The following is a 23122-nucleotide window of genomic DNA, read 5'->3' as shown; positions in this document are numbered from 1 at the left end:
TTATTAAGTTCTTCAAGTTATTTTAAGTTATTTAAGTTATTAAATTATTTATAGTGGTTAACTTGAAAGTTTTATTCTATCAAGGTTTACTGAAGGTCAAATAACCTTGTGTTACCTCTGTTGGGTTGTTAGTAAAAAGATGATTAAAATGGTTAATTATCTCATCAAAATTTTCTTGGGCAATTGTTAAAGTAGCTTTCAAAGTCTTTGGTAACCTGAAACTTTAAAGTTTTGGTTGGATGACAAATGGAATTAAATTTGTTGGACATCTAAGTTTTTTCTAAATGGGATAAAATGTGAAAACATTGATTATTGTACACGGGCTTGTGCTTTTGACTTACTGCAAAGAACTAAGGATATTTAAATCTGTCAGTAAACATATTTTGTGCTTAACTGATTCACAAATTTGCCACTTAAGAATTTTGGTGTAACAGTTCACAATTGGTTACTCCTTAGTCTTCACTGGAGATTAAGGTTTCTAAAGAGTGCAAAATTCTGCTAAGACTCATGGAAACAAGGGAATCAGCTCTGTATGTGGGAAAGTAGGAGATATGTAAGAAATATAAGGAATGGGAATACATTTTATTGAGGATAAGAGAAGGTAATTTTGTCCTAAATGAGATGGTTATTTGGAAAGAAATGGCTTGGGACAAAACCTGAATGTGAAGGAAAGTTGTAGAAGGTTTGTGATGGGAAATCATTGAAAATGAATTTTAGATGTGGTCAGGGTGAGCTAAGATTGAAATAAATTTTAGAAAGACACTGGTGTAGAAAGTTAGTTTTCTCTCTCTGTTCAAAAAGACAAAATATTCTCAATTGTTGGTCTGCTCTTTATAAGAAAATGCAAATAGTTGTTTTCTTTCCACCTACTTAGAAAAACCAGGTCTTCAACATACCTAATGCTACGGAGGCACATGCTTTAAAACTTTCTAAGGTTTTAAAAAACTTCCCCAAGATTTAAATCATGGACAGAGTCTTGTTGACTAATTAGGCTTGCTTGTGTGGTATGTAGTGTTCTGGTTCTGGCTATTGAAGTGTTATGTATCACAAAATAACTGAGTTTCCTTGTCAATCGTATAATAATGAACTCTCCTATCAGATCATTAACCATGTCTATTCTTAGTTTGTCATTTATAATTGTTCTAATTGTCTTGTAAAATGAGTTATATCTTCAAAGAGATTCATATAAAGGACTTTTAGGACAGATACACATATTCACTATATTAAAAATCCTAAAACTGAAGTGAATAAGAACTTCTAGACTAAGAAGCTGCATTCAGACTGAACAAGAATCAGTAACATGGGACTAAGTGAACTAAAAAGATGATTATAGTTTTGTGATCCTTGTTTGAAAAACATTGCTGTTTCCTTAATATTCACTCTTCCTGATTAAGGAAATGTAAGATTTCTATGGCATACAGAAACATGATAAAATAATCTTTTGTAAGCAAATTAAATCATTCAACTTTTCTATATGAACCCTCTGAAACTCAAAAGGTTTCAGTAAGTGTACTTTCTTCCATGACAATCCTAGCCATTTGCATAAGTTTAGTAAGAATCTGTTCTCCTTGTAACAGGACACCATTGGAAACATTGGTTATTTTACCAAGGCTTTGACTGGAATGTCATATTTGAGAAAGACATTCATAGACTCAGATATGACCAGACAACTTTAAGGAGCTAAGGTGGACTTTATAAAACCTGGAGCCATAAAGCCCCTTGGAACTGTTGGCCTGAGACCTTGCTTACAGAGGTCCTGGGAACTTCACCAGGTGAGTAAAGAATGTCACTTCTTTCTTAGCAGGTATAAGAACCTGAGGATACTTTGTGGACCTCATGCCTAAATCTTACATCTGTACATCAGACATTGCAGGCATATCTGATGACACATACATGGCTTAGGACATGGTTTGTCTTCTGGCCTGGAGAAGCTACTAAAAGTTCAACCTAGAGATTCCTTATAAAGTTCCAGCAAAGCAGATTCTAAAAGATCTATATGATCACTCACTGTTTATTCTTAGCTTATGTAAATAATTAGGCCAGGTTTGTTAGAACTGGACTTGTTTCTCAAGTAAATTAGTCCTGATTTGGCTATCTCTGGAAATGAGGATTATTTTAGAGAGAAAAATTTTTTAAATAATACCCACCTTTGTGGATGTTAAATTCTAGATTTGATTGTCTTTAAATGTTTGTTGTTTACCTAAGGTAGACAACTTTAGGTAGACTTAAGAGAAATTACCACAGTAACTCATAGATAGACAATCTTCTGGCTTATTATTCTGTGGGGATAGTAATAATAGGACCCCATGGCACATGATTAAACAACTGGAAAATGGAATTGATTCCCCAACAGTTGTGTAACTTATCACCTTGACAAGTTCTGTGTGGCTGGGATAATGAAATCATTCCCTAGAAACCAGAACATACCCAACGCCATAGGGTTAACTGTGGACTTATGGAGATAATGGATAATCCTCTTTCTTTGTGATTGGTTGGATAATGCACTTGCCTTATCTCCTGAGACAACTTTCCTCCCACTTGCCAATGATCTTTTGTAATTAGAAAGTTAATTCTTTACCTCAAACAAAGAGTCTTCTTAATGGTATTTTTCAGTTACATTTATCCTAGAAGCCACCTCTACTGAGGTACAATTGCAAACAAAGGATTTAGCTAAATATACAACAGTGCTCCTGGTAAAAGGAGCCTCCAAGTGTGCTATGGGACAGCCCCTGACTATAATGACTTCACATCAGGTCCAGAGTGTCTTAGAAACCAAAGGTCGCTGATGGATGATGGAGTCCAACTTATTAAATACCAGGCTATACTGATAGATATGCCTGAAATAATACCAAAAACCTGTCAGACATTAAATCCAGCTACTCTTATGGCTGGACCTGAACACTGCACTCAAATAAGGCATATATGTTCATTGATATTGTATATTCTAGTCAACTGGATTTGAAAGATTGCCACAGCTATAATTTACCTCAAAGGCTCTATGGCAGGCCAACCCCGCCCCCCCATCATAAGTAGGCTTAGAGGAGACCTCGAACAGATCGGAAACTTAGAAGTTTCCCAACACCTCCAAGCCCTGGGGAAAACTTGAGGGTGTATCTCCCGAGAATTTTTAGAAAGTACTCCCTCAAACCATGGTGGACAGGGCCGCACACTGCTGTTCTAACCACCCCTACCTACTGCCCTCAGGGTCTTAGTCAGCAAATGGGGTCCACCACTCAGGAGTAAAGAAGGATCTCACCAGTTGGATGAATCATACCAGTGGAAAACCCAACCAGATCCTATGGACCTGCTCCAAGTCCAACTTCAATGAGAACCCACCAACTGATGGACACCTGTTCACCCTGGTCCCTGGCTATTGTTGGCATGACATCAACACCTTCACCTCAGGAGATGAACTTTACATTGTTGCCGCTTCTGACTGAACTTTCTCCCAGAAAATTGTTAGTGTTATTATTTTCTGGGCAGACTTAGGAACCTTAAGATGGATTGCTAAATTCAGAGAAAACCTGTTACCAGGCAAGCTGCTGCCCAGATACTAGCCTTGCAGTACATCATAATAGATGATAATGATGCCCTCTAAACTAGGTGCTTAAAAGATCATCATGGGGGGGATTATAGGGAAAAACTGTACTCTAAGATGGCTGACCAAACCAGCAACAGAATTCCAGTCCCTGTCTCAAAGCCCTTCTGGGTTCTTCTTTCCTACCCCATTTCCCACATGAACCAAAAGGACCAAGTATGCGGAAATAGAATGGTATAAATTTCCCTCCCTGCTTGTGCTCAAGGCTCAGACCTTTGGAGAACAATCTCCTCTGAGCCCACCAGTGTTAAATAAACCTCCAATCTTCCAAAGTCTCCAAGTACCACTTGGTTCTTCTGCCAGATCCAGTCCGGGTTGCCAGGATCCAACCCAGGTTCTGTAACAACTGGGTTGCTGTAACTATCAAAGGGGATATAGGGAATACCTGCACAAGTCATAAAACACTATTGTTTCCCTCAGACATTCATGTTATTATATGGCATTTTAAAAAGTGGATTTTTTTAATTAAAAATGTCCATAGATAAAAATCTCTTTAGCTAATTAATTCACTTGGTTATAATATGCACTTATTATGTAATGTTCTACATGTATTAAGATAGCTAACTTTAATAGCTAATATGCATTAACTATTCGTTATATGCCAGCCACCATGCTAAAAGTTTTAATGTACATTTCATTACATAATTACAATACACCCAAATGATAGCTTTGTGTTTTGTTTTTAATTATCCCTATCCTGAAGATTGAAAAATGAGACTTAAGTTCAGTAAATCACTCCAAGTCACACAGATAGTGTTAAAGATGTGTTCTCAACCCATACCATGTAAATCTCCAAAACCACTTTGTAACATACACTTAGATTTATGTTTTATCTTCATGCAAACCACCTATTTAATTACAGCATTAAGCTCTATGCCAGAAAAGATGATATGTAAATAATTATCATTGATCTCAAGAGCCCTAGCAAGATATTTTAGGCAAATAGTTTGAATTAATTAATCCTGTGGTGAATAAAGTTCAAAGCACACATTCTGGTGTGATGGTATTGCATATGTTTATTTCAAATACTAAAATTAATTATTCTTTCTCTATTTGTATATGAAGTTAACACAAGCTAGGACTGAGAAAACCAGCTTTAATATGGCAACATCAAGTCGGGATTTTATATTACTCCCCCTAAAATTCATTTAAGATAACCAAGAGAGGGGAGAGGAGTGGGAGGGATAGGGTGACTGGGTGATGGACATTGTGGAGCATATGTGCTATGATGAGTGTTATGAATTGTATAAGACTGATGAATCACTGACCCGTATCCCTGAAACAAATAACACAGTAAACGTTACTTAAAAAAACAAACAACAACAACAACAAAAAACCTGTCCTCTCCACACACAAAACGAAAAAAAAAAAAAAAAGCAAAACCCCAAAAAGCAGAACTGAATAATCAACCTCCAGTGAAATTCAGATAATTTTTAGACTACAAAATCTGAGAAAAGTAAAAAGAGTAAAGATGAAATAGAAGTGCCTAGAGATACTCAAAAAGAATTTTGTCAATGGAGAGGAGAGAAAGTCAATGGATTGCCTTATGCATAGGAAATGAAACAGATTAAATTTTCATAATCTGTGTGAGGCTGACCAGCAACACTGTTTTGATTCCTAATTAAAACACACTCTTAAAAATAAGAGAAGATAGAAGAGTGAAAACTCACACAGAAAAGCCATATTTTGAAAGAGCAACATACATAAAACATGGGTGGAGGAAACTTTGTGTTGCAAACAATGCTGCAGTGACAATTTAAAGTTATACTGGAACAATATGGTGTTAAGAACTCACAGGTATATACTAAACCCTATGAATGAAGGAGAATTACTATTTGCCCACAACACACAATTCTTTTTTTTTTTTTTTAAGATTTTATTTATTTATTTGACAAACAGAGATCACAAGTAGGCAGAGAGGCAGGCAGAGTGGCAGGCAGAGAGGGGAAGGCAGTCTCCCTGTTGAGCAGAGAGCCTGATGCAGGGCTCCATCCCAGGATCCTGGGATCATGACATGAACCAAAGGCAGAGGCTTTAACCCACTGAGCCAGCAATCACCCCTGACAACACACAATTTTTATTCCACATACAAAACTTTCAAAAACAAAAACAAAACAAAACAAACAAAAACAAAATAAAATTAAAAACAAACAAACACAGACTTGTTTAGAAATAACTTACTAGAAGGTCTTGTGTATATGTAGGGATGTGCACCTACCCAGGAAAGACCTGAGAAGATACTAAGCTTATAGAAAAAGCACAAGTATAAATCTTCAACAAACAATTGTTTCTTAGATGTGAAAACAGAACCACAAGAAACCAACATTTCTTAAAAGATAAATTGGATTTTATTAAAATAGAAATTTGTGCTCCAAAGGACATCATCAACAAAGTAAAAGGACAACCCACACCATAGGACAGTATATTAAAAAATCATATATCCAATAAGAAACTAATAATCACCATATATAAAGGGTATACATTTCAAAAGATATAAATATTTCAATAGACATTTCTCAGAAAAAGATACAAAAATGGCATAAGAAAAGATGTTCAACATTATTAGTCTTTAGGGAAATGCAAATCAAGACTGCAAAGAGATTAATTCTATTTCACATCCAATAGGATGGCTATCATCAAAAAGATGGATGATAACAAATGTTGGAAATGATGTGAAAAAATTGGAACCCTCATAAATTTTCAAAAGGAATACAAAATAGTTCAATTCTTTGGAAACTGTTTCTCAAAAAAGTTAGACATTGAGTTACCATATGTCTTAGTAATTCTATTTCTAGGTATATAGCCAAGAGAAATAGAAACATATTCACATAAAGACTTATACATGCATGCTCATAGTAGTGTTATTTGTAACAGCCCAAAAGTGGAAACATCCAAAGTGTGCATCAACTGAAGAATGAATAAAAAAACCATACTATATTCATAAATAGACTAATATCCAGCCATAGAAGGAAGAAAGTACAGATAATTTCTGACAGTATGGATGAACATTTAAAGCACTATAAGTAAAAGAAGCTGCACTGAAAAAGTTCCTGTATTGTATGATTCCATGCATGAAATATCCAAACTAACCAAATCTATAGAAATAGAAAGTAGGTTTTGAGTTGCCAGGATCTGGGGGTAAGGAGTAAGGAGAGATGAATGCTAGTGTGTATGGAACTACTAGAATTATATAATAGGGATCGATGCAGAATTTTATGAAAACACTAAAATCCATTGAATTGCAAAGTTTAAAAGAGCAGGTTTTGTTGCATATGAGTTGCATTTCAATTTTTAAAATATATTGTTAGAAAATATGAAAATACGAAAAATGGAAGTTAAGTATACAACAAGCGTGTCCATGGAAACAACTAGAACAACGGAACAGGAAAAAATTATTTACAATATGCCATTAAAGAAAAATTTCCAGATATAATTACTTAAATCTTGATATTTAAAGGAAACACTATGTATATAAGGAGGGGGAGATGACACCAAACAAGCAACACTAATATAGCTTCATGAATTTACTTACAAAATAATAATTTGAATAATTACATAAAATATTATACTTTCTATACAAAAAGAAAGACTTAGCCATCATATATTCTCAAGAATAGACTACCTTAGGACAATGCCCACAAAATCTTCAGAGAAAAAAAGAATGGTCAAAGATTTTTATGTGTGGCCAAACAGTATTGCAAGCAAAAAATCAAAATTACTACACACACACACACACACACACAAACACAGAAACACAGAGGCATATGTGTGCCTAGGGAGAATTCTTCTTATAAGTTATTCTTTTTTATTTTATTTTATTTATTTAACAGACAGAGATTACAAGTAAGCAGAGAGACAGGCAGAGAGAGAGGAAGGGAAGCAGACTCCCAGCCAAGCAGAGAGCCCGATGCGGGGCTCGATTCCAGGACTCTGGGATCATGACCTGAGCCAAAGGCAGAGGCTTTAACCCACTGATCCACCCAGGTACCCCTATAAGTTATTCTTGATGAAACTACTGGAGAATGAACCTCAGCTAACTAATTTGTGAATTAATTAGTGTAGCAAAATTCCAGCATTAAATATTGAATACATGAATTGTTTGACTAAAATCTAAAATAAATATAGTAATTATGGTCACAAATAATGGAAAAATTAGAATCCTTGACAAAATAAAAATGATATAAGATTTCTAAAATCGGAAGGTTGAAAGAAGGTAAAAGTTCCTGTGCATCTCTGGTCTGGCTTTCTCAATTTTTTTTTTAAAAGCTGATATACAGTTATAATTAAAAGCTAGTAAGCAATATTTTTGATACATGGAGAGATTTAAAATTATAAAGATTAAGCAAAGAACAAGAATATAATCAGTTAAATATGTTATGGAGAAAAAAAGGAAACCTCGTACAAACATCTTTTTCTGAAATCCTTAAATCCTAAAAGTTCTGAAGATAGCAACACTTAAATAATCATTAGGTTTAAAACTTAATCTGAATGTGAGGGTACGTATAATATCCCTTTCTCTACACTGTGTGACTGATCACATATTTTACTAAAGTAATATTAGTGTGCTCAATTCTATATGTTAGTATGTAATATATGGTATTGTAAGTATGATGTTGGCTTTCTAAACATTTATTTTTTTAAGATTTTATATATTTATTTAAAAGAGGAACAGAGGGAGAAGGAGGAGCGGACTCCACACTGAGTGCAGAGCCCCACGCTGGGGCTCAATTTGATAACCCTGAGATCATGACATGAGCTGAAATCAAGAATCGACACTTAACCAACTGCACCACTCAGGCATCCCTCTAAAATTCTAATAATGTTGAATTATGTACATATGGCTCCCAAGATTATTCCTGAGAAAGGCCTACATTAATTCTATCATCAAATAGAATAGAGAAAAACAGATATTAATTAAGGAGGTTTAAAGATTTTTTTTAAGTTGTGTTTACCTTAGATATCCACTGGAGTAAGTAGTATACATCACAAAATTTTAAAGAAGGAAATCTAGAAAGTCAAACATATGTAAAATATATTTTTAAAGCTATAAAAAAAGATCTACAGCAGAACATATGAGCAAAGAAATAATATCATACTATATCATATTATACTACATATAAGTAGATATAAATGAAATACACTCACATAATAAAAATAATAATATAATATGTCTACTATATCATATTATACTACATGTATTATACTATACTATACTACATATAAGTAAATATAAATGAAATAAACTCACATGATAAAAATGAAAAATGGAATTTAAAGTAAATAATAAAATAAATATAACTAAATAACTAAATATAACTAAAGTTGTAGATAAATCATACCCACAAAACAAAGAAACTCAAAAAGTTCCTACAGAAAACATTCCAGACAAATGAAAATAAATAAAAACAGAAATATAATAACCTTAACAAGGTGTGTGATTGAATTCAGTATTATAAATAAGGAAACGAGTCATTGTTACAAAGATGGACACTCTATAATGACAAATTTCATATCCACAGTGCAGATCTAATAGTTATTATTGTCTATGTAAGAATAGCATAGCATTAATGTTATGAAAGCAACAACCATAGGAACACAAGGAAAAGCAAAAAGTATATACATTAATTGGAGATGACAAACTTACTTCTCAATTTTGGCAGTGATCAAAAATAAGGTTTTATATACACAAATATAAACTCGAAATGGATAAAAGACCTCAATGTGAGGCAGGAATCTATCAAAATCATAGAGGAGAACATAGGCAGTAACCTCTTCAACATGGCCACAATAACTTCTTTCAAGACACATCTCCAAAGACAAAGGAAACAAAAGCAAAAATGAACTTTTGGGACTTCATCAAGATCAAAAGCTTCTGCACAGCAAAGGAAACAGTCAACAAAACAAAAAGGCAGCCCATGGAATGGAAGAAGATATTCACAAATGACATTACAGACAAAGGGTTGATATCCGAGATCTATAAAGAACTCCTCAAACTCAACACACATAAAACAGATAATCATGTCAAAAAATGGGCAGAAGACATGAACAGACACTTCTCCAAAGAAGGCACACAAATGGCTCACAGACACTTGAAAAAAATGTTCATCATCATTAGCCATCAGGGAGATTCAAAACCACATTGAGATACCACCTTACAAAAGTCAGAATCAACAAGACAGCAAACAAGCATTGGAGAGGATGTGGAGAAAGGGGAACCATCTTACACTGTTGGTGCGAATGCAAGTTGGTACAGCCACTTTGGAAAATAGTGTGGAGATTCCTTAAGAAATTCAAAACAGAGGTACCTTTGACCCTACAATTGCACTACTGGGTATTTACCCCAAAGATACAGATGTAGTGAAAAGAAGGGCCATCTGTACCCCAATGTTCATCATAGCAATGGCCATAGTCATCAAACTGTGGAAAGAATCAAGAAGATGCCCTTCAACAAACAAATGGATAACAAAGATATGGTCCATATATACAATGGAGTATTATGCCTCCATCAGAAAGGATGAATACCTAACTTTGTATCAACATGGATGGGACTGGAGAAGATTATGCTGAATGAAATAAGTCAAGCAGAGAGAATCAATTATCACATGGTTTCATTTACTTGTAAAGCATAAGGAATAATACAGAGGAAATTGGGAGATAAAGAGAAGTGAGATGGGGGAAATCAGAGGTAGAGACAAACCATTAGAGACTGTGGACTCTGAGAAACAAATGGAGGGTTTTGGAGGGGAGGAGGGTAGGAGTTGGGTGAGTGGGTATTATGGAGGGCACGTATTGCATGGAGCACTGGGTGTGGTGCATATCCAATGAATTTTGGAACACACGCACACACACAAATAAATTTAATTTAAAAAATAAGGTTTTAGAAAACCAAAAAAAAAATTAATAATTGAGAAACTCTAATCAATATAGTAAGCAAATACAAGCATGACCCCCAGTAACCCATACAACTGTACAAGAGCACCCCCTTGACTGTGGATAGTGCATGTAAGTTGTTTCTAACAAAATATGACTAAGGTGATGAGTATCACTCCTGAGTAACTTGTTAGCTTAAATGGCAATGGGGGAGTTTTTTTACTCATGTAAATAAGGTCTCAAATCAATTGACTTCAAGTTAATCAAAAGACAGATTACCTTGGATGGGCTTGACCTAAATAGGCAAACTCCTTCAAAGAAAGTTTAGAGGTCAGAGAACAGAGAAGTCACAAAGATGCTCTACCTCTGGCATTGAAAAGGCAAGCAAGCATGCTAGGAACTTCCCATGAGTGATTAAAGTTTAAGCCACCTGAGTCAACAGATTAAACCCCCACTCAAAATGTACTGCCAATATTAAGAGTGTTAGCACCACGTACATACCAAGAAAGTATGTATGAAGAGGATGAAAAGTTTTATTACTTACAAAATTGAGGCTTTATGGTGAGAGAAAAATGGGCCTATCATGTTGTTCCAAAAATAGCTTGAAAAACAAGGAAAGTAATATGGCTGGTTTGAGAATTTTTTAATGTGGGGATAAGGGCATGTAAGGGTTCTCACCATGAGAAGGGACTGGCATGGTTTGACTTTCCCACTGGTGGCAGAAGATGGAACATGCAGGCTTTCCTGTTAGCTTCCTCAGGTTTGGGGCAGAGGGATGTAAGGGAGGCATGAGGCTTAAAATTCTGTCAACTAAACTCAGAAAACTGAAGTCAGGCTTATTAAAATTCACCTATGATATTTGACAGATGATTGAAACATGCTATTACAATGTGATTGATAGCAAACTGGGTTAAGTAGGTCATTATAGTGCTCTGTGGGGCCTGTAACCTGAGGTTAAGTAGGTCATTATAGTGCTCTGTGGGGCCTGTAACCTGAGGTTGGGAAGAAAGGTGCAGGATCTGTTGAATGCTTTAGGAGTACAATATTGTGTGTTCTTAGAAGTCACACAAACTCCTTCAGCTCTCTCAATAATGTCTGTAACTCCAGAGGGGAAAGTGGTGTCCTGTTGAGGTCTCATATTGTGGCTTTAGTAAGTGTAGAGACATGTGGGAACTTGATTTATATTTTGGTTATCTATAAGGCAAGAGATTCTGAGGTTCTTTGTGTTAATCTTTGATATCTATCCTTTATTAGGACAATCCCCATTAAAAGGTGAAAAGCAAGAGCTTTCCAGTGAGGTCCATCATGTGTAACAAATTGTGTGAATGCACAGTGGTGTTCACTCTATTGATCCTAAGGGGCTTCCCAGGAACCCAAGAATTCTGGGAGATAAGTGACAACCTCCTCAACTGTACCAACTGGCAAGAGACTAAGGACAGAAGAAGCCACTCCCTCTTGCATGTGGAATATGTCAGATGCCCTAGGCCAGCTCCATCCCATATTAATAGGCCCTTAGTAGCTGAGCTCGTGGGATGTTTCTTCTATGACTCAAGGTGTATGGGCAGCTGGGCACAGAAGATCACAAGCTCAGGGTCTGTGGGAGCCTATATTTCTAGGAGAAACCAGGATGTTTACAGCAATTACACTCTAATCATGTGTAGCAAGGTCTAAAGACTGCAGTTTCTTCCATCAGATGCCTTCGGGCAACTTGTGGTCAGCACAGGATGTATAAAGAACCCAGAGGTATGAGAGGAGATTGCAAAAGCCTCCATTAACAAGAAATGTTTTCTTGAGTAGGTGGGGACAATTATGGGAGTACCTGTTGTATTGCTGTTTGGACTTATTTAAGAACTTTTTGTTGGAGGGGGTTCCATTTAGTGTGGGCTGATTTGCAGATAACAGCATAAATGAACTTAAGTAAAATTTATAAATGAAGAATGTATTCCCCCCAGAACCCAAATGTGTAAAATAAGCTGTGAATGCTGAGGTCAGTAACTGTTTCATGATCATCTCAGAGATTGAGTAGTTCTTGGTTTACCAAATAATTTTTAGGAATTTAACTGAGTTAGAGAGACTTGCACAGTCAGGCACCACTTACTCTTTCCAGGTATAAGAACAGACCAAATTGGGATGTTAGTTAGAGAATCCATAGGCATATCACCTTTTCACTAAAGAGGTCATATATAATGTGAATCAGTTCTTGAAGGTCCAATGTAATTTGCATCAAACCATACTGTTTTACTGGAGGAAGGTCCACTGGGTCTTTTTTGTGCCAATTTGGAAGTGACAAACAATTTCACCTTATTACTCATTAGGTGAGAGCATCCATGCCCACCATGGGCTATTTTAAGGGAATAGGTGTTGTGACTGTGGGGTATAGTTCCAATGGTCAAGGTGAATCATACCTGTTTGGTCTCTATTTTAAATTCAAGAATGCCTGTAAAATTGTAGGGAGTACCTTATTTAAACTTAGTGACATTACAGGTGAGTTCTGATACTAATTAAGGTCCTAAAGTTTGCCAATTGATGCATTAGAGCACATATTAAATTTGATTCAGAATCTGTGTCATAGAGGTGCAGGAGCCAATAAGAGGACTTTTAACTCTTTGTTCTTTTAGTAGATTATTTTAATAAATATTGAGTTGGGTATATTTCAGAGTGTTTTTTTTTCTCTGCTTTATTTATTTATAAGTTTCTTCATCCAGAGAGTCTCAGATAAGTATAAGGGCTAAGGGTGTCCACCATGACAATGGCTACATGTAGGGATGAAGAACCCTGGGCTTAAGTCATATTTTCATTAACACCTTTGTTATGCCACAGGATGCCATGGGTGTTTCCCCCTACAATCCTAAGGATCAGGATCCCGTCATGGGCAGCAACAGTAGCCAAAATATGTATTGTCCCGGTAAGTCAACTGCTCTCAGGAGTTTGGACCTCACCACACCACCTAATGACTACATTTTTACAAGCACCCACCTAGTGGCTAGGCCTACATCTCACACAGGGTGAAGACATTTTCCTGGTCACTGTGTACATGGAGGCTAAAACCTGGCTTAGACACACAACCAGTTGGTTATAGGTTAAGGTTTCTCCCCTAAGCCTACAGTCAGTCAAAACTACATCCTGAGATCCTACATTAGTCAAGGCTCTCCAGAGAAATAGAGCCAATAAAAGATCTATCTTTACATAGATGTTTGCTTATAATAAGGAATTGGCTTATGTGGCTATGGAGGCTCAGGGGCCCCAAGATCTGCAGAGTGAGTTGGCAAGCTGGAAATGTAGGGGAACTGATGATGTAAGTTCCGGTTAGAGTCTGTGACTGGAGGCAGGTAAAGACCAATGCTTTCTTACTCAGTCCCTTTGTTCTATTCAGGCCCTCAAGGAACTGAATGAGGCACACATTGGGGAGGAAACCCTGCCTTACTCAGCCTATAGATTAAAATGTTAATGTTATCCAGAAGCACCCTCACAGACACTTACAAAAAATTTTTTTGTTTGCTTGTTTGTTTCTTTGTTTTCAGAAAAATGTTTAACTAGATCATGTTTAAACATAAAATACTCTATGGTCCAGTCAAGTTGCATATACAATTAACTATCACAGATGCGCAGTTAAGTCCAGACCAAGTAACATGACTCAGGGCTACTTTAGGAAGGGCCCTAGTTCCATACTCCTGTCCCTAAATACAAATTAATTCCTTCAAACTCTGGTACCAGTGAACTAAATCCACAACAGAGGCTTAGTAGGACTCTGCAAATGCAGCACAGGCCAATCACAGGCTTGCATAAGACAGCAGGGCCAACTAGCCAGCTAGAGCAAGAGCTCTAGGAAAGGAAAAACCTGCAGCAGTGGTCATTGACTCAGCACCCTGCAAACAGCACCAATTATTGCTACCACCTGCATGAGGAGAATGGAGCCCCCCCCCCAACACTGTGGCTTGCATGTCACAAAATGACACATGCACCAAGAGGGTATGAAAAGATTTATTGCCATATGATGGAGCCTTTCCCAACAGGTAAACTGCATAAGCTGGATGGAAAATGGCTTGAGAGAATAGAGGAAGAAGAAAGGCAGGGGTGGGGAGATGCTGTTGTGATTAGGGGTGGGGCTGAGATAAGGGTACTTCATTGGGCAGGAGCTGGGGTGCTTTGAATCTCCTGCCAGCCCCACAAGGGGGCAGTACCCAGGCTCTCAAGTCAACTTGCTCAGGTGTGGGGGGCAAGAAAAGAGAGAAGCCCTCAGACCTGCAACCATAGGAACCTAATCTACCAACAATCTGAATCAGCTCGGAAGAGGACCAAGAGTGGGGCCTGTGATACCCTAGGTGCAGGACCCAGCTAAGCTGCCCTGACTCCTGACCCATGAAAATTGCCAGGTCACAAGCCTACATTGCTGCCAAACTTGTGGTAGCATCAGAAAAATGAATGCAGTAAGTCACAATTCTTGAAAACAAAGGTTAAACCTTTTTCCCCCCACAAGCATCCACAGAGGTGTTCACAAAAAGTGATGATATATTAATCCACAACATTATCTGTTAGTAATGGAATGTCACTGGGAATTGATGAAAAAACTGGGAAATAAAACAATATCAGCAAGTATTCTTTAAACGGTTAAGAGTCTCTTAAATATATTTCGAGTCATAAGGAAAATCAAACAAAAATTATAGACAATGTTGAAAGCAACCAAAATTAGAATACTCTATTGAAAGAGGACTCAACTACCTCCATTTTGACCTCAAACTTTGTAATTACATTCTGCTTTCCAGTTTATTTCTTAACTCAGGCAAAATATCCTATGGGAAAAGCATCCCCTGATGGGATCCCAAACTTCCCCTTCAATAGGAACTACCTTGAGCTGGAAGACCCTGACTGTGATCCAGCCCTAGACATTGATGGACTGACCTGACAGTCAGTACCCACTTGCATGGACCCACCCACTGACCTTTGTCCTATATTTTCCTTATTATATAAACCTTGGATATTTTTGGCACTTGGGAACAGTCTTTGAAATGTTAATCTGCTGTCTTCCAGGCATTGGCCTCACTGAAATACATTCCTTTCTTGTTCCACCACAGCTTGTTTCTCTGTCTTTGAGGTTTTCAAGTGGTATGTGGCTGAACCTGGTCTGTTTGAGACCCCTGACCAGGTGTTCTTGCACCCCTGTGCCTCCAGTATAATACCAGAGCTTTGGATCTGGAGATAAAGGTGACAGAAAAATTCATACCCTTAGACACCCATGTTATTAACAGTTTTCAAATGGAATGAAAATTAATTAGTTAAGCTCCAACTGAAGAATTAAAAAATAACAGAATGATGAAATAAATGTAAGGAAAGTAAAATGATAGATAATATAAGTGCAAAATTTATATATTCAAAATTATTTTTAAAGAGTTGAATTTTTAAAAGGACCACAAGTTAGTTATTTCTCATAAACAACAAAATATATAAATGTTTACCACACAGTGAATAAAAGAAAATAAAATATTGAAAAATAAGAAATATAATTATGGGAATATCATAAAAACACAGCAGATTAAAAGAATTCCAAGTGAGTATCTGGATCAATTGTATGCAAATAAATTTGATAGCCTGTATAAAATGAGTAAAGATGATTATATCTGAGAGAAAAGCCATTCAAAGAGCCACCCTCTTGCAACCTCATACTGTTTCCAAAAAGCCTTGCTCCCAGGTGGATTTGCTGGTTATTATTCCAAATGGTTAAGAAACAAATAGGATTAATGCTGTTAAAATTTTCCAGAACTTAGAAAGAAAATATTGCAAGTTATTTTGAAGACACGGGCCAACAGTAAAGAGTTCAAAATGATATCACAAAAAAAGAAAATTATAAATCAGTTTACAATTAAATAAACTGATTCCTATGCTCAACTCTGTAGATATTTAAAATGCACTTAAAATATCACCTTCTTTACTTTTTTAAAAAGCTCTTAAACATAGGAATATATACATATAATATGCAAATTTTATCTATCTATCTACATGCACACACACGCACACACACACACAATATCATAATGAATCCAAAGCAAAATGCTTAATGGAAAAGCACTGGAAATAGTCCAGTTGTAGGCAGACCAAAACAAGGATTTTCAGTCCCTGCTCTATGGTCACTGCACTGTAAGACAGAGGTATGTTTTTAAGGAATACAATGTGAGTGATGACTCCTCCCCACCTTGCGCAACTCAGCTAAATTGGACATTTTTATTTGACATTGCTCTGAATGAATTGCCCAATAAAATTAAGTAAGAAGAAGAAAAACTGTTATAATGACAGAAAAACTGTTATAAATGACATGAGAGTTCATAACCTATCTAGATATAAAATTTATACACAGGAGTCACTAGTCTGCAATACACAAACACAAGCAATTAGAAGAGGAGTGGGAGGATATGTAATATAAAGTGTTTATGAATAGAACCACCTCCCCAAATGCAGATCATTGTGAGTAAAAGTTTGAAACACTTCCAACTGTCATGCCATTTGGATGTCTAAATGGTTTTTAAAATAGTGCAAAAACATTTTTTCTGGTCTCTATACAGACCTCAAAAATTTACTTTTTTGTATTTCAATAGTTGGAAGTATGAATCACATTTAGGGATGATATCAGGACTACACATATTGGTACTTGGGATTAAGCAACTAGGGATTCTATATAAAACAATCTGAGTGGGTGACGTATAATAAAACATAACAGATTATTTTTATGCCCCCCCAAATTTTTCATTAAAGGGAGCAAACACGATGGTACAGAGAAAGAAAGGAGTGTTGCTGAATGAGGTTTTTGATTTTCAGACCATGATGGGATCCAGTTCACAACTGTAGGGTTGGGACTCAGAAGAATGGGGAACTTTTTTTCTAAAATCTATGAAAGAGGGGTACCTGGGTGGCTCAGTGGGTTAAACCGCTGCCTTCGGCTCAGGTCATGATCTCAGGATCCTGGGATCGAGTCCCATATCGTGGGGTCTCTGCTCAGTAGGGAGCCTGCTTCCTCCTCTCTCTCTGCCTGCCTCTCCATCTACTTGTGATCTCTGTCTCTGTCAAATAAATAAAATCTTAAAAAAAAATCTATGAAAGAAAATTCATAGGTACAGATGAAAATATATACATAGGGTTTATCTATTTGAAGTTTTCTTCCCATTGAATTTTACCTTTTCAGAGAAATAAGACTTAAGGCCAAAAGCTTTGAGTAAAGATGGGGAGATGTTTTTGAAAGCTTAAGAAGAAAGAATTCAGGATGAAGTAGTCAATAAAGTATTAGAAAATGGAATGTACCTGGAAATGTGGAATGATTCCTGGGCAGCATGGAAAGTCCACACAATACTAAAGGGAATGAGTACAAAGGGAAATAGTAACCTGGTCATGCATTTTTTCCAGCAACATTAAGATGCATAAAAAATAAAAAATTAAAAAAAAAATAAAATAAAAAATAAACTCTGAGCTGGGAAGCCCAAAAAAAAAAAAAAAAAAAAAAAAATAAAAAAAAAAGATGCATGAGTGCTATATTAGACTATGAAGTGTTGCATTTAATAAGAATATGTGGTTCAGTGAAGGAAATATTTTAATGCAAGACAGGTGGAGGGAGCTACAAGCTTATAAGAAGTAATAATGGTAAAAGGATATAAGCTGGATCAGGAGAGAAGTGAGGACACTTTTGAAGGACAGTGGAAAGATGCTAAGATGAATGAAATGGCATAAATTAGGCTGAGAAACTTTAAAATTAGTATAAGAGGTCCCACACATTTCAAAGACACTTGCCTTGCAGTACACAGCACTAACTTCTTTGAACACATGTGACTCTCTCTAGGTGGGATTGCTCTGTCTGTGGGAACATGCCACATCTAAGTGTAGGGAAGTCTGGGCACTTTTTATAACAGAAACCATCCCTCAACAAGTAATGAGAACTAGTAGATAAGGATTCCGTCTTCTCTTTTAGTAAAATTCTAAGATATGCTACACAGTACTCAGAGGTCCCCACTGAGACACGATTGATACTTACATTGGGAAAGCCAAAACATTTTATAGTACTTGTTAGGGAGTGTTGCTGTGGTCAATTGATTATAGGACTCCTAACCTAAATTGTCTTAGTGTGTGTTCAAATTTACAGACTTTCCTCTGATATTTTCTGTAGTCCTGGGTTGAATAATTGGAATCCATACATATGGCAAATAGCAGAAAGCCATAATGTTTCCTAACCTGTGTACTAAGACTAATTTAATAAAAAGATTCCAAGATTTGAAAAAAAAAAAAGTTTGAAACACTAGTGAGAAACACAAATGAAGCCATGAGCTGTGGAAAGACATACTTATTCTTAGGGGAAAATAATTCAATAAAAATGAAAATTCTTCCAAGTTTTGAAATTTAATGCAATAACAATGAAATAGCAACAACATTAAAAAAATAAGGGGAAAGGCAAAGTTTTCAAATCTTATATAGAGAAATAAGAAAGAGAGAAAAAGGATATTTCTGAAGAAAAAAAGTATGGAGGGAAAATTGGTTCTGGGGAGATGGAGCAGACACATTCCTCCCACCAATTAAAACTAACAACCCTGGACATTACCTACAAAGCAAATATAAGAAGTCTCTAAAGAGGAATGGCTAAGATTCTTAGATTTAAGGAAGAATGTGGTGGTGAGTTCCCTGGGTTTAATTTTTCCTTCATATATCTCAAACTGAATATTAGAGAAGTCAGCAACCAGCAAATACCAACAGGCAATAAAACAAAACAAAACAAAACCCAAAAAGAGCAGACAAAAATAAAAGCCCAAGGAAAGTCTGCAGAGTCAGATCCAAAGCACTCCAGTCAGAGTACTTCTAACAATAATCATTCTGCAGCGGCAGACTGTGGCCACACCTCCCTCCCTGCCAGCAAAGGTGAGTGGGGAGCTGTATTCTCAACCTGCCAGGCTGTCACAGGTACCCCAATCCTTGGCACTGGTGTTGGAGAAGGTATTCCAGTGAAGAGCCAGGACGTGATGGTCCCCAAGCTCTTGGGAACTTCCTAGGTGTGGTTTAAAACTGGCCTTATTCAGAGCAGGGAAAGAAGAAGGAAGAGAGGCAAGTACTTGAGATGGGGAAGATGGGGATGGGGAAGATGCGAAGGGAGCAGGCTCAAAAAGCAAGGGAGCTTACCTACACGGCTTGTCTTGGGCTGCACAAGACAAGATGTCTGCACCCGCCTGACATATTTTAAGTTCTGTACTTTTCAGATCTCAGCACCATGTCAACCTCTCTAGGCTGTGTCCTTGGAACAGCCTCTGGGAGTGGAAAGGCAAGCAGAATACACATTCTGAAGATGGGAGGAGTGGGAAGCCTCTGACTGCCTGGTCTAGCTCACAGATCAAACAGCAGTCTTGTTCTCTTGGTGACCTCCCCTGACACTCCAACTCCCAGTGACCCACTCTTACAATTTCATATGTACCCCTCCCCCTCCTGTCTTATACATTCTTCCCTGAGGTGTCAGGAGTTTCATGAGGATGGAGGTGGCCTTTTGGAAGCTTCCTGGCTACACTAGAGGCAGAAGCCACAGCAGCAATATTGGCTAATGCAAGAGAAACACAGATAAAGACAATGATTCCCAAAGTCAGTGAAAACTTTTTTTACCACGAGCCCCATGATCTGAACCACTGATAAATCTCTTACACTGGGACATTCACTTAATAAAAACAATATATTAGCAGACTCATGGGTATGAACACATGCATTCTGTTTGGATAACAGTACAGCTTTCTCCTTCTGAGACAGTTATAATGTCCAACGCCATCCTATATTGGAGGACGGTTCTTTTCATCCGTGGCCCCAGTGTTCAGTGTTCAGAAAGGACAGGTTTTGTTACTACTACTCAAGACCCTCTGGCAAATTTAGTAAGAGCTTCTACGTATGTTATAACATCCTCCAGCCAGTGGAGGGAACAAAGATGGCAATCAAGTGATTAATCAGTGGAAAACAGAAAGTACCCACCTGGCCTTGAGGAGAGAGGGAGGCTGGCAGCCTTTTGCATTGTGACCAGGTTGTGCATACCATATATGTTGGGAAAGCAGACAATTAGGTATGAGTAGATGGACTGGGAGTGGATATGCCAGACCAGGACTCCCATCTTCTCCCCTCTTTCAATGGTGGATATTCCATTCCAGGTATAGTACATTTAAACGGGACCAGCTTGTAGCAGGGAAATGGGGTCCTACTGGAGATTGATTAGTTCCCCTTCATCCAAGGGTGCAAACTAATGGACCCATTGCAAGTTCTAGTAGGTAACTCCTTTCCTAAGTGTGATGGGCTTTGGGGTTCTCAGCAGCATATCATGTGGATCCATGATGAGAGTTGGGGCAATGGTTGTTTCCTGTGACTGCTATACCTTTATGGTGTTGGGTGTCTCAGCAGAGGTCCCCAGCCTGTCACAGGGAGCAGCAGGCCTCACTGGTTGATCATTCAAATGTATTAAAGCCTGGGACAGTACTTTAGTCCACCCAGCTCAGGTGGTTTTACCTATTAACAATTTAATCTGCTATTATTCCATTTTTCCTTTTTACCAACCCTGTCTTGTGTAGATTTAGAGGAGATGGAACCTCATTTAATTCTATGTTTTTTTGCCCCATCTTACATATCATGACCTCTGAAATGTAACTCCAATCACTCTCTATTCCATGAGGGTATCCATATATAACTCAGCTTCTGTAATGCCCTAATGGTGGTAACCTGGTTTGCATCTCAACAGAGGAAAGCTTGGGTCAGCCAGATGCAGTGTCCACACAAAAATAGAACTCTCATTTAGAGGGAGGGGACCAATATAATCAATTTGCCAATCTCTTACTGGTTGGGAAATCCAGTGGATGGTCCAATCTCTTTTGACAGTTGCCTTGTGCATTGTCTAAAACACACAGGACATGGCATTACTGCATTAACCAAGTCACTATACTTCAAGGGTGCATCATCATGCTTGGCAACACACCATCTCCTCTGGGGACTGTGGTCACCACTCTTTCCATGCACTCAATCTGCTGTAATACTGCAGGGTCAGTTGCTATAGTTTGTACACAGCTAGAGCATAATAATTTTGATTGCCAGGGAGTATCAGTGGCTTAAGAACCAGGATGTGCAAAACAGTGAGGATTGCCTCAGGTTCTTGCAGATGGACTCAAATGCCCTTTCACATATCTTGACCCTTTTAAGGGCTTATATATAATCATCTACCCTTTAGCTTTTATTGTCCAAGTCAGACTGTTAATCTTTTCAGAACAGCCCAAATCTCCATGAAAGGGGATCATCAGTCAAACCACTCTGACTTCAGCCCACTGACTGCTGTGGTTCCTCCCTTCCTGACAGGCCCCACTCAAAGTAGTACTCTGCACACTCCTAGGAGCTGTCACTCTGTAGGGGTCTATCAGACTCCTGCCACCTTCCAGAGCTGGGACCCAAAATCCTAGGGGCATGCCCCCTTTTGTTGTCTTAGCCATCCATAATGCCTAACCCACACCTTCTAGAGTCACAGACACATCTAACTCAAATGGTGGTCCTGCCCGGGGGATGCCCAGAGCTTTAGCCTGGTTCACCGGTATTTTTGCCTCCTCAAATGTGGTTTGTTGCTTTATCCCTACTCCCACATTTGTCCTTTTTTTCTGAGGTAGTATAAGCAATGGGAACACTACAAAGAGTAAGAAATGAAAGTCCTCCAAACCCCCCAAATCCTACAAAGGCTTGTATCTCCGTTACATTTTTAGGGCTTGGTTAGGCTTGTATCTTATCAAACTCAACTTCTGGGACAGCGTGAGTTTTACCCAACCAAAGGACTCCCAAAACCTTGTGATAGTACATGAGCCTTGAGTTTTCTGTGGTTTATCACACATCCTCTCCCTCACAAATGTTTCAGGAAAGTCTGCAGAGTGTCCTGCAGCAGGGAGATGTCTTCATATGTTGATTATGTTATTACTTTAATGTGGCCATTTACTGATGTGGGGAAGGAAGAAGGGGACAGCTCTCATGTTACCCATCTCAGGACATATTGTGAGGATGCAGAGATGGCTTTAGGGAAGCACTTGAAAGATTTATTATTATCACTCCCACGTGAAAAAAAAAAAACGATGTTGGCTATATCAGAAATTCATAGAAGTCTTTTTGTCAAAACATTGGAGTTAAACAGTAAGTGTTAGCAAATGGCGAAGGACTTAAAAATGGTTATGGTTAAAGATATAATGGGAGTTTATTATAAAACAACTGACAAGGGAATTTATTGCTGTGACATGCATTTTAAATTTATGAATGATAACATTAAACCAAGATATATCAGATTTTGGGGATTTTACATAAACAAACTTTAAAAAAATTATCATCACCTCTATTTGACGTTTCCCAAGAAGTTTAACATATACAAAAATTACATAAAAATTACATAGTTGTATTCATCCTTTCTGATGAATACCCAACTTTTGTAGCAACATGGACGGGACTGGAAGAGATGATGCTGAGTGAAATAAGTCAAGCAGAGAGAGTCAATTATCATATGGTTTCACTTATTTGTGGAGCATAACAAAAAGCATGGAGGATATGGGGAGTTAGAGAGAAGGGGGTTGGGGTAAATTGGAAGGGGAGGTGAATCATGAGAGACTATGGACTCTGAAAAACAATCCCTCAGATTGTTTTTCAGAG

This window comes from Mustela nigripes, chromosome 3 (genome assembly GCF_022355385.1).
Source record: "Mustela nigripes isolate SB6536 chromosome 3, MUSNIG.SB6536, whole genome shotgun sequence".
NCBI classification, from domain to species: domain Eukaryota; kingdom Metazoa; phylum Chordata; class Mammalia; order Carnivora; family Mustelidae; genus Mustela; species Mustela nigripes.
This window is presented reverse-complemented; position numbering follows the sequence as displayed.